Genomic DNA, 14,289 nt, shown 5'->3' with positions numbered 1-14,289 from the left:
TACCCCAGACCATCACATGGTCCTCACTGAGCCAGAACACCTAGATAGTGCTCTTTCCACTTTTGAACCCCATCAGCTTAGGCCTGGTGATTTTGGCATGCTAAGTACCCCAGAAGTGCCTTCAGAAGGTTTTTAACAGCCTGGTCCTCTTTCAGTTCATTACATACTTCAGTTGGTGTGGTTATAGCTGTAATTGTTCAGTGCAGGTTATTGATTGAAAGACCGTATAATACTGGCTCCTATAGACACAATGATTTTACAAACCACATCCTATATAGGTGTGAAGATATTTTTAAATTGCATTATAAAGTGGAACTACTAGAAAACTGGTAAATGCCTATAGTAGGAAATGCATACATGTTTAAATTGCAAAAGTATTCCGGACTTGTATTTGTATTCTTGCGATTTGGTCAAACTTTCTTTTTTTTTTTTTTTTTTTTTCCTTTTTGGTTCAGGTGGCTGTTTGTACTATGTTGGTCCAAAAAATGAAGAAAAGAGAGAAGTAGTTGTGGATCCAGAAAAAAGACATAATATCTTCCTAGAAAGCCATCTAACAGAGTCTGGCCATCACTTAGGCCAAAAGAAAACTGTGAACAGGATTCAAAGCCGATATTACTGGCTTGGTGTGGTGAAGGATGTAATAGATTGGGTACGTATGTGTTTTGAATTCGAAGTGGTTATACACAGACAAGCCATTTCATCTGTCAAAAGTTGTTTTTTTTTTAAAGAGTTAAAGTGGAACTAAACCCCTCAATTTAAAGGTTGCCCAAAACCGTTACATTCCTGGCAAGCTGGAAATGCTAACTGTTACAGTTGCTTGTGCTGTCAAACAAACTGTCAAGCCATCCAATTGCTGTCGTGACTGATCACATGTGCAGCACCATGGCAGCTGCAGATCTAACAGAAACTAACATGGCAGCTTCTTTGGCTGTAAAGTGTAGGAGGTTTTGATTTCACTTTAAAAAATTGATAATGAGAATAGTCACATTATCTTTAATGAGTTCATATACATACATATATATGAGTTGTGTGCGTCACCAAGCACCAGTTCTGTCATGTAGTCGGAAGAGCAGTGAGTGACATGCTCCCCATACCCACAAGTAGCAGGCATTTTCTGATATTTATGATGAGGGAGTGAAGGAAAGGAAGGAGAGGATATGTTACTTCTAAAGTAACCCTGTTGCTTTGCCATGCCTAGAGTAAAGTACAGGTTCACTTTAATAATTATATTTCTACAAATGATCAAATTTCTGTCCTCTCTGGGGGAATAAACTCCGCAAATATTCACATGCCTGTAAGTTTTTACATCCCTTGGAAAAAAGGAAGGGGGGGGGATGTAAGTGGGCAGCTCATCCAGAAGATGAGAATGCCAGCAATGATACAGATTTAGTGAACAGAGCAGCCAGATGCATACGATGAATGACAGGCTGGGAAATTAGAATAGTACAGCAGGTGGGTGTATCCACTGAATCGATTTGAATACAAAACATGTTTGTCTGAAGTCTACTTTTGGAAATCCAAGAATTGGAGTGCATTGTTAATTTATATGCATTTCTGTGTTTCCTGGTGCAGATCAAAGTATGTGAAACTTGTCAGAATGCCGAATATCACAAGTATCCCTGTAAAAAAATCAAACCCGTGAAAGTGGATTATCCATGGGAAGTCCTGGGAGTAACATTCCATGGTATGAATTTCTCCTGGCCTCTGAAATTGCATGGAAGCAATTTTTGATTTTTTTTTTTTTTTTTTTTTAATTTACAAAAATTACGACTTCTGTCAATTGAAAAGGCGAAGTCGTTGCTTATACCTTTTTTAAACTGCAAAATGGTTTGTGTAGAAATAATTTGTATGTTTCCGCACTTTCTGTAAGCGCTCATTCACTCATAAACATGTGGCGTTAATGCACCCGCGTTAATGTGTGTTGTGTTAGGGCAGTTCGTTCATTATGAAAAGGCTAACAAAACACCACATTAGGTGAAACATGTGCTTGACCCTTTTTTAACAAAGTAGCCCACCACAACACACGGTATAGGTATTGTTTGTTGGGCTCTGTAGTGAAATGCTTTGGGATACCATATACAATGAAAGGTGTTGGACATAGGTGTGTTGCTAGAGAGAAAACAGGTGGCGCACACACCTAGTGCATTATCCAAGGTTTATTGAAAGGAGTGAAAAATAAAAACATACTCACAGGCTAAGCATGTATCTAAAAAGAATTTGCATAATGACGATGGCCACAACGGCGAGCAAGGTGTTCCAACTGTCAGCGCAGTCAAATGGTTGACGCGTTTTGGGGACAAATCCCTTTCCTCAGAGCTACTGACCAGCCTCTGATGCAGAGTTGTAATGAATGGATGATGGGAGCCTTGCTGGTGATGTATCACCAGATACATGCTTCGTCTGTGAGTGTGTTTTTATTTTTCACTCCTTTCAATAAACCTTGGATAATGCACTAGGTGTGTGCGCCACCTGTTTTCTCTCTATCTAGTAGCTGATCTCCCCATCTGAGGAGGGCTGCACCCCTGAAGCATTTCCTTTAGTTGTCGTTGTCCTGATTCCCTTGGCTTCCCTTTTAGCTGTGCATATCCCCAGGCGCTGGAGAGTACATACGACAGGTGTGTTGCTATATATAGTGCCAGTACATGTTTGAGCCCGTGTTGCCACAGTGCACCCCACAATGCCAAATGGTCCCTTACATATTTACAAAGTGTTTAGCCCTTGACTGCATATCTGTATGTCTTTGCCCAGTACACAAACTGACCACGCAGTTTCCAAAGGCGTATAACGGGAGTTGAGTTTTCCTGATTCTGACCTACTCAACTGAAGGAACACAAGAAGTGAGCACACATGGATTCTGTTTATTTTTTATTTATCTGTCTGCATATTCATCACAGTGTGAGGACCCCTAAATGTTGCGATTTTTCTTTCCACACAAAGAATGTTTTTTAAGAAGCTACTTTTGGGCTTCTGTGGTCAATTAACGATACAAATAATGCCCAGTGTTCTTGGTGATTCAAATGAAATCTACACTTTGTTTTATAGGGAATATGTGGATGATGTAGATATTATGTACATTATACTGCATCTCCTAGATTGTAAGCTCCAAGGAGCAGGGACCTCCTATCCCTCTTGTATTGAATTGTATTGTTGCTGTATTGTCTCCCATTATATTGTAAAGCGCTGAGCAAACTATTGGCGCAAAATAAATCCTGTATAATAATAATACTGCGATATATATTTTTCTCTTTTGCTTTTTATAGGGCCATTTCCTCCAAGCACTCAGGACAGTATTTATATAATAATGGTAACTGACTTTTTTACAAAGTGGACAGAAGCCATGGCAGTGTCTAGAAATGACGCAGCATCTGTAGCCAAACTACTTGCCTCTGTTTATTACAGGTGTGTATGTAAATTTTACAGAATGCTGTAATCCAGTGTTCTTTCCTGCACCTCAAGCAAATGTGCAGGGAAATTAATCACATGAGTTATGCAAATATGTGTCTCTGTATAGAACCAGGACTGGTCATGCTCTTAAAGAAAGTCTGTCATTAGACAAGAATCAGCAGATTTCTGCGTCTTGGCTGACAAGTGTATGCAAACAGCAGTGGCCACTCAGCCTTTACAAAGTAATGGCAGACTGAGAGGAGTCATAGCTGTTCGCATGTAGACGCACAACTAGTGGTTACATGTGGTTAGGGACAGATGTCGAAGCCTGGATGCAATATTCTGCATCCAGAGCCACTCATCTGTCCCTAACAGCATGTAACTGCTGAGTTGCTTTCAGCCTGTCATTACTTTGCACATGCTGAGCGGCTGACACTGTTCTCCTAAACCCGACATTCCAGCAGTAAGAATCCGATGATCCTTGCTTCTGGACTCCACTACATGCAGTTAATCACTTGTATCAAGGAGGCCTTAGAGTGTGTGTAAAGAAAAAATACTATGCACCTTGTATTTGTAATATTTACAACATGTTTTGTGTTGTTTACACCTGTGTTTTTTGTTTTTTTTTTTCAATAGTGTAATAATTCATTATTATATGCCTTCTTTTCAAAACAGATTTGGGGCTTCAAAAACCATTTACTGCAATCAGTCCTGGAACTTCTGTGAGGAGGTATATAAAACAAGAACACAAAAAGAACACACACACACACTTAGGACTTTATTCCTTTTGCTATATTAAACATAGCTTACTTCGCTTGTTAAAGCCCAAGCTTAGTTGATTTTTTTTCTCTTTTAAATCCTCACAAGGGATCTATATTTAGTCAGCAGGAAGTGTCCCTTGCTAGTGCTGGTGGTTGCTGTCTTAGTTTAAATCTTCCATCCTCTGCTTCCTCCCCCCACCCAAACCCCTGCAGCAGTAATGTTTTGGTACTGCAGGGGTTAATACAGCCATTGGACCTGTCATGAGTGCCAAGAGTGACCACTATTTTGACCCCTTCTCTATTAATGGAAGCTGTACTATATCTTCTATCAATAAAAAGCACTCAATGAATGGAGGATGGGCAGATGAATGAAAGCTCCCCTTCCTCCATTCATAGGGTGTTTTTCATTGATGGAAGCTATACTACAGCTTCTAAAAGTGGTGGGCATGGTTTACACTGGAATATTGCAGTTGAAGGGGTGGTGGGGGTGCAGGGGGTGCAGGGGGATGTGGAAGATGTAATCTAAGATAGCAGCCAGCAGCACAAGGGACGCTTCTGTTTGAATGTAAGTACCATTTCTTGTGTTTGTGCTGAAAAGCACCTAGAGAAACAACAAGCACCAAATTTTGGGTTTAAGGTCAGCTGACTGAAATGTGGGGGGTGGGGTGGTCTACTAAGATCTATTCTAGGGAGCCATTTGTGGGTTCAGCCACATTTATTATGAAATTCTGTGTATTAACTTTGTACTGTTGCTTTTTTCCAAAAAAGTTCACAAACTGGTATGATAGAATATTGTTTGCCTAATACTCATGTTTAAATTATGGGAAACCCCTGCATGACTGGTGAAGCTTGATGAAGTCATCTTCTAATTCCAGGTCAGCAGACTACTGTGTGAAAGGTGGAATATACCACAAACTGTGACTGTGACAGATTCCTGTGAACACACCGGATTAGATGACCAATCCTATGATGTTCTGAAATCCTCAATCAGGAGAGCGGTAAATGATCATACAGTGGACTGGGATAAATACTTGGATCCCATTTTATTTCAGTTTCGGACAACTATTAACCCAGTCACAAAATACACACCATTTTTTCTGATGTTTAATAGGAATGCCCGACCCTTTAGTACGGTAAGTATCGTAGACATTAAAATTTTATTAATGATATAATTTTATTCTTTCTGGTTATTGAAATTTAGAGCATTAAATATATGTTGTCCATTGGATTAGCTGGCAAAATAAACTGGCGTTGATCCATTTTAATCATGGTTTAGAAGCCATCTAGAGTTGAGCTAGATCTGATATTATGGTCTAAGTATAATATATGTGTGATATAAAGTAGACTAAAGCATTGTGTATTCATAGAATGACATGGAAGAATCCAATAGACACATAGCAGAGTACCCCATGAATGGAGACCTAGCACAGTACCTTTCTGAGGATCAGGAGCAAAGGGAGAGTGTGCGACAAATGGTGGGTATTGCCTTTACAACAAGGGTGAAGTGTATCCAAAGAAATAGTGTTTTAAAAGGGTACAAGTGGCACAAGAGGCTTTTAAGGTGAAATGTGCCACATTTTTCCTTATGATCTTTACCATACAGTATAGCTATATTGTATTATATTACCTTGGCGATCCAAAATAATACTACAGAATAAAACTGCTATATAAATAGTCCAGGCTTTTAAAGTGTTATTAAAACCAAAAATGTAATATATTGTAGCTTACCAATCATTAGCTGTGGTGGCTGCTGTATTTTTCTTTTTTAGTTCTTTCTCCTCTGTTTTTCACTTGGTGATCTGGCCACTACCACACCTCCTATATTAGAGTTCCCCCACTCTGGGTGAATAGCAAATATAAATACAGTAACAAATAAAGCTGAACTCCAGCTAACACTTTATAATCAGTTTTTTTTCCTTTCGGGACAAAAGAATACACATTTACATAAATAAAAACTAATTTTAAGCAGCACTGTCAGCTTTAACGGTTTGTCTCATCCCTGTAACTGTACGAGAGCTTGTTCTCTTGGAAAACAACAGACTTACGGGCTAGATAACCGCAAGAAAATAGAAGAAAGAAAGTTTCCTTTGTTGCTGCAATATGATAAATGTTTGCTTTTGGGTTTTATACTGCTTTAATAATAGCAGTTAAGAAAGTGGAAAATGTGCTCCAAATTCTAGTTCTTTTACTATAACAAATCCCATTGCTGTCATCTTCATTTCTTATGTAGGTTCTTTCCAACTTATCTGAAACTGAAAAGTCGGTGAGGAAAACTGTTCAGAAGTGCCAGAAAAGCCCTCTGCCTGCAGACTTTCAAAGGGAAGAAGAGGTGTTTGGAGGGGTTACAGAGCAGTCTTTCAAAAAGTTAAAGCAAAACCATGCTGTGTCCTTTAAATTCCAAACTATCTTTGTGCCAGATGTGGCAGTGGTGGAACAAGACAACTGAACTGACATTTCCTTTACAAGAATGAAGCCATTTTATATACTGTCATATTTTCCAACTTGTAAATTCATCCTCTTGTGTACGGCTGACGATGTACAAGTGTTTATTACTTATCTTTTCATGTATGTTTAATTATTCATGTTTTTTTCAAAGAGAGATCAAGCCAATGCTTGTGATAGACTTTGCTTCTGTTTTAGGGAGCACTAGTAAGTCATGTTTATCAGCATGTCCTTAATTAGAACTGTCTGTATTGTACAATCGCAAGCAGATTAGACATTTCTCATAGCCAGATTGTAATGATAGGTTAGAATCTGTCAATGAATATACAGTGGTACCCACAGGCTTATATATTCCTAGCAGAATCTGTAAAATGTTAGCTATTTTTGCTGCACCACAAAACAGTTTAGTTACAATACACCAAATGGCACCTAGAGAAGTAGCAAAACTTCTGGAACAAAAATTTTGGAATAACAAGACTAGAATTAAACTTTCTTCACAACCATGACTGCTATTCTTGGAAAGGATACGGATTCAACAAAGCCTAGGGCGAGAAGCACACCATCTTTACTGTGAAGCATGGAGGTGGATCGTTGTGGTTTTGGGGCATGTGGGCTACAGCAGCACAAGAAATTTAATCAGAATTGATGGTAAAATCAATATAGCATATATAGCTAAAGAAAAAAAACTAGAAAAAAGGGAAGGTTCTGACTTCAAAATCAATGACTCATGGGGGGGAATCTCAAACATGCAGTTTATGCTAAACAACCAAAGACAGGACTTTTTGGCAAGACAAATGGCCATCTTGCCCAAATGAGAAAAAATACCTTTTGCACAACTATCACTAAATATTGCAAGTCATCTTTGTAACGATTTGTGCGCAATAGGGACATGGAACCTGTACATGACAGCCATTTTTGTTTTTCATGAGCAATAATCTTCCTCCTCTCCTCCCTCCTCCTGAAAACTGGATTTTGTATCTGTAAGTTTTAACAAACTTCAAAAGAGCCTCTTTTTTTAATTAAAATGCAATAGATGCCAGACCCTAGGCCTGGATGCCAGCTGTAAACAGCTAATTAGTCTTGACATGATGTCTGTTTCTGTGAGCCATGGAAAACCCTTTTCTCTGCCCTATTGTAAAACAAAAATAACTCAGTCAAGCAGTCACACATGACCTGTAAGGCCATTGAAGTTCTAGGAATGCAGAGCGTGCGATAAAACGTCTATTCCACATGTAACCATTCCACATAGAATTCAAAGAATTAAACAGGAACGGGGCACGTTAATATTAGGTATATATTTGAATAGGGAATATCATACCGAACAAATCAAGGTCATACATGACTATGTTAGCACATAGGAAAGGGGAGAAAGCAGTCTCTTTCCTCCTGGGTGACAAAGGTACTCTGTGTTTGGTATCTCCAGGTTCAAAATATAATTCTGAATATTAATCTGCCAGTTGCTAGAATACCACCTGCATGTATTGGAAGTTGTTAATATTAGTATGAAACTGTAGTTGAGACTTGGTCATAAATTTGGTGACCTCCAAGCACCCAACCCCTAAACCGAATGATTGGTCAGTTGTTTTCGGGCGACAAACCTTTGATATCATAGAAAGGAATTGACCAAATCTAGTAATGGAGCTCTCGTTTAACATCAACCAAAAAAACATCTTAACGGACTTGAGAGCCAAGGCAACGTTTTTAATTGGACTCTGCTAAAAGCAAGGACTTTTCAAGTATTCTGCCTTCTTAACTCATTTCTTTATTTCTCTGTTGCATTATTGTTCTGTTTATTTCCTTGTAACATCCCATTCTGTAAATATTTTAATTGCACAATTTTGACCTTTTTAGTAATAAACCCTATTTTGAAAAGTGTTGAAACTGTCTCTAAAGCTTTTAATGCAAACTAAAGAATCCCTGTCTCTTGAAGAGTACTACTGTATGTAATAATCTGCTGCATATACCTGTCTGTGGTGACAATGTGTGTTACAGACCTTTATTGTTCACATTTGTTTTTACTAAGGTTGTGAAGGGTTGATGGGCCCAAAGTTATATGGTGGCAGTTTGGAGTTTGAAGGGTTAATTGTATAATTAATTAACCCAGTGACAATTGCTCTCAGGCTGCTGGCACATAGATTGTGATCCGACGAGCTGGAAAATCTTTGTGCAGTGTGCAGCTGAGAGTCGCATTGTTACACAAGTGACAGCGCAGTGTGACATCGGCTGGTCCTTTGTCACGAGTTGGTGAGAAGGGCAGGGGTCGGGGACCGCGTTCATCATACTCATTGATGCTAAAAGGGAGCGTACACAATATTAACCACTTCCAGTCAGAGCCAGTTCTGACATTCCTCTCCAACATGTGAAAACATTTTTTTTTTGCTAGAAAACTATTTAGAACCCCAGATGTTGCATATACAGTCAGGTCCATAAATATTGGGACATCGGCACAATTCTAACATTTTTGGCTCTATACACCACCACAATGGATTTGAAATGAAACAAACAAGATGTGCTTTAACCGCAGACTGTCAGCTTTAATTTGAGGGTATTTACATCCAAATCAGGTGAACGGTGTAGGAATTATAACAGTTTGCATATGTGCCTCCCACTTGTTAAGGGGCCAAAAGTAATGGGACAATTGGCTTCTCAGCTGTTCCATGGCCAGGTTTGTGTTATTCCCTCATTATCCCAATTACAATGAGCAGATAAAAGGTCCAGAGTTCATTTCAAGTGTGCTATTTGCATTTGGAATCTGTTGCTGTCAACTCTCAAGATGAGATCCAAAGAGCTGTCACTATCAGTGAAGCAAGCCATCATTAGGCTGAAAAAAACAAACCCATCAGAGAGATAGCAAAAACATTAGGCGTGGCCAAAACAACTGTTTGGAACATTCTTAAAAAAAGGAACGCACCGGTGAGCTCAGCAACACCAAAAGACCCGGAAGACCGTGGAAAACAGCTGTGGTGGATGACCGAAGAATTCTTTCCCTGGTGAAGAAAACACCCTTCACAACAGTTGGCCAGATCAAGAACACTCTCCAGGAGGTAGGTGTATGTGTGTCAAAGTCAACAATCAAGAGAAGACTTCACCAGAGTGAATACAGAGGGTTCACCACAAGATGTAAACCATTGGTGAGCCTCAAAAACAGGAAGGCCAGATTAGAGTTTGCCAAACGACATCTAAAAAAGCCTTCACAGTTTTGGAACAACATCCTATGGACAGATGAGACCAAGATCAACTTGTACCAGAGTGATGGGAAGAGAAGAGTATGGAGAAGGAAAGGAATTACTCATGATCCTAAGCATACCACCTCATCAGTGAAGCATGGTGGTGGTAGTGTCATGGTGTGGGCATGTATGGCTGCCAATGGAACTGGTTCTCTTGTATTTATTGATGATGTGACTGCTGACAAAAGCAGCAGGATGAATTCTGAAGTGTTTCGGGCAATATTATCTGCTCATATTCAGCCAAATGCTTCAGAACTCATTGGACGCCGCTTCACAGTGCAGATGGACAATGACCCAAAGCATACTGCAAAAGCAACCAATGAGTTTTTAAGGGAAAGAAGTGGAATGTTATGCAATGGCCAAGTCAATCACCTGACCTGAATCCGATTGAGCATGCATTTCACTTGCTGAAGACAAAACTGAAGGGAAAATGCCCCAAGAACAAGCAGGAACTGAAGACAGTTGTAGTAGAGGCCTGGCAGAGCATCATCAGGGATGAAACCCAGCGTCTAGTGATGTCTATGCGTTCCAGACTTCAGGCTGTAATTGACTGCAAAGGATTTACAACCAAGTTTTAAAAAGTGAAAGTTTGATTTATGATTATTATTCTGTCCCATTACTTTTGGTCCCTTAAAAAGTGGGAGGCACATATGCAATCTGTTGTAATTCCTACACCGTTCACCTGATTTGGATGTAAATACCCTCAAATTAAAGCTGACAGTGTGCAGTTAAAGCACATCTTGTTCTTTTCATTTCAAATTTTTAAAAATGTTAGAATTGTGTCGATGTCCCAATATTTATGGACCTGACTGTATTTATGTCACATGGTATTTGCAAAAACACAAGCATCAGAGAGAGAGTGCAAGCCAACCTAGTGCAATTAATCCTTTTAATATATACGTTGAAATCACAATATATTATGCACTCACAAAAACAGATACTTAAGGTGGAGTTCACTCGAAAGGGGAAGTTCCACTTTAAAGATTGGTCCCCCACTCCCCATAAAGGATTGGCACCTTTGGGGAGCGTAGCAGGTGGGAGCAGGTACCCGAAATTGACAGGTGGTACTCACTCCCACTTCTGCTGCAATGGCCTAGGCGTTCGGAAGCGGAAGTTGTCCTCCTACCCTCCCTCCCCGTAGTCTTCTGGGACATGTGACAGGTCCCAGAAGACTACGGGGCCATTCAGGAAGCGCAGCGCTACTCGCATATGCACAGTGGGCACCCGGCTGTGAAGCCGCAAGTTGTCACACCCGGGTGTCCACATCAAAGATGTCGGCACCTGGAAAACAGGGCAGCCGGCGAAACGGCCTGCGGGGAGGACACCGTGGGATTGTGGGACAGGTAAGTGGCTGTTTTTTAAAAGTCAACAGCTACAGTTCCTGTAGATGCTGGCTTTTATTTTTTTACAGTGTGAGTGGAACTCCGCTTTAAAGGCTCATCAAACCCACATCCCAGTCTTTAATGTCCACCTGGATGGAGATCCCTTTAAGGCTAGGTTCACATCTATGCAGGTTGCATTTGAGCCGTTTCTGCATTGTGTTGCGTTTTTGCCACGTTTTTTATGTGTTTCGCAGGGGGTTTTTTTTGGGGGGGCGTTAATTATTCTTGTTGCTAGGCAGATTTAAAACACAGCAAAAATGCAATATATGCTTTTCTGCAGTGTTTCCATTAAACCAAAAATGCAACTTTTTGCCTTCAAAAAAGTCCCTGACCTTTTCCAAAACACGCGTCGGGTGAAAACGCAGCAATGTGAAAGGGTCCCATAGGTAATCATGTTAAATGCACTGTATTACGTTGCTGCAAAATGCTGCAGAGAATGCTAGGTGTAAACCTAGTGTTAGGATGTGATGATTCCTCTTCACAGTGAAGAAAGCCTGACAAGGGAAAGCAGCAACAGTAGTTGTCACCGCTATATCACACAGACCAGCTGCTAGATGGATCAGGTATTCACAGCTTCAACACAAGCCCACACTGCTCACTGTGATTTTAACTTATTTATTCAAAGGATTAATGTCACTAGGGTGGTTTGACCTCTCTTGCTCTGTTGAATGTGTTTTTGCAGTGTGTGGTGTCCTTCTGGTATTGAAAGAGCTGCATCCTACCCAAAGTGAATTTTTAACCCATTGTGACCGAACTGTGTGTATCTCCGGTAGACTCAATGGACTGAATCATCAGCAGGTTTTCGATCCTGCTAGCGCAGTTACTATTTGATACGGTATAATGTTTTTAATTTACAGGGTATTTGGACAGCGTTTTTTCAAATACAAATTTTTTGGAAAAGATAAACTTTAATGAATTTTAAGCAATATAATCCTGAATTTTTGGATAAAATATCAAAGATGATGTTACGCCAGGTAAATAGATACCGAACATGTCATGCTTTAAAATTCTGTACACTCGTGGGACAGCACCAAACAACGGTACCTAAAAATCTCCATGGGTGAAGCTTTAAAAGCCTTTTATAGATTACAAGTTTAGAGTTACAGAGGAGGCCTGAGGCTAGAATTATTGCTCTCACTCTGACGTTCGCGGCAATACCTCACACCATGGTGCCATAGCCGTTTACGTATACTTGTAGGATCGACACATGAGTTTGCCTTTGCACGCAAGCACGGTGGGTCGGGGGGCACTTTAAACATTTTTTTTTTATTTTATTATACTTCTATTTTTATTATTTGTTGTATTTTATTAGATGTTTTTACACTGTAACTTTATTCTTTTTAATCACTTTTATTGCTATCACATGGAATGTAAACATCCCTTGTGATAACAATAAAGCATGAGAGGTCCTCTTTTTGGAGAGATTTGAGTTATCTATCCATTCAGTTGTATCTAACCCTTGGTGATTGCATGGACTGTCACTCGTAAGCGACTTTTTCCATGAATTCTCTTAGCACTTATTTTACAGGGTAGGTTGCCAGGTCTTTCCCCAACCTCTACCATACAGGAAATCCCATGTGGCTAGGGATGAAACTAGGACAGTTTAGACAAGAGCCAATTAACCTACCAGCATGTCTTTGGAGTGTGGGAGGAAACCAGAGTACCTGGAGAAAACCAACGCAGGCACAGGGAGAACATGCAAACTCCATGCAGGAGGCGCCATGGTTGGGAATCGAACCCATGACCCAATTACTGCAAGGCAGAAGTGCTAACCACTAAGCCACTGTGCCGCCTGATTTGAGTTTTATTAGACCCCAGATCTCTGTTTGGCCTCCAAAGCATCAGATCCCACCAAGATTGGTAGGATCTGATGCTTATTGAAGCCAGTAGTGGCTTGTTTAATTGAGTCTGAAACTGGAAGTGACAAAATCCTTGTTATTTCTGACGTCACACAGTAGGAGGAACAACATCTTCCTTCCACTGTGTCCCGGGAATATTATGCCTCCAGACATGCCCTTACCGGGCTCCCCAATCGCACAGGAGAACCCGTTAAAGGCAGGGGCGTCCCCCTTCTGCCACCTGTAAAAGTAATCCAGGGGCTCTTGGATTACTTTTACAAGACACAGAATCACCGGCACTAAAAAGTGATATCTTGGCCATTGCTGCAGTTGCAACGATGACTGAGATTCACCTTCCCATCCAAGGACATTCAGGTACATCCTATGGATAGGAAGTGGTTAAGAACTAAACATTGTATATTTGGGTTCGGTGCTTTACTAAATAATAAATTTGGACCAATCACATGCCTCCCTGATGGTATGACATGATTAATAAGTATCTTCCTGTATTTCTCAGCATTGAGGACACCATTGATCCTGACCAAATCTCCAACTGCATTTACAGAAATGCAGCCCCACACTTGCAAGGAACCTTCACTATGCTTCACTGTTGCCTGCAGACAATCAATATTTTACTGCTCTCCAACCCTTTGGTGAACATACTGCCCCCTGCTACAGCCAAATATTTCACATTTTGACTCATCAGTGCAGATCACCTGCTGCCATTTTTCTGCACCCCAGTTATGTTTTTGTGCATAGCTAAGTTGCTCAGCCTTGTTTCCAAGTCAGAGGTATGGCTTTTTGGCTTCTATGAAGACCACTTCTGGCCTGATGTCTCCAGACAATAGATGGGTGTACCTGGGTCTCACTGGTTTCCACCAGTTCTGTGCTGATGGTAGTGATGAACATCTTCCAATGTCAAAGGGAAGTAAGTATGATATGTATTTTATTTGCTGCTTTCAGTTTCCTTGGCCGACCACTGCGTCTACAGTCTTCATGCTTGTTTGTATCTTTTGCTTCTTCAAAAGAGCTTGAACAGAACATCTTAGTCTGCTTTGAAATATTTGCTTGGGAGAGACCTTGCTGATGTAGTATGACTACCTTGTTGTTGTGCTCAGTCTTGCCATGGTTTATGGTCTGTGACATGAAACTGTCTTTCGTAACCTCATCTTATTAGCAGAGTTTGACTGTTCCTCACCCAGTTTTAAGCCTTTTACATAGCTGTTTCAGTTAATGGTTGTGTTTCAACCTACAT

Source organism: Staurois parvus, unplaced genomic scaffold, assembly GCF_062004578.1.
Source record: "Staurois parvus isolate SC_StPar_1 unplaced genomic scaffold, SC_StPar_1.0 ptg001418l, whole genome shotgun sequence".
Lineage (NCBI taxonomy): Eukaryota > Metazoa > Chordata > Amphibia > Anura > Ranidae > Staurois > Staurois parvus.
Note: the sequence above shows the minus strand (reverse complement) of the source record.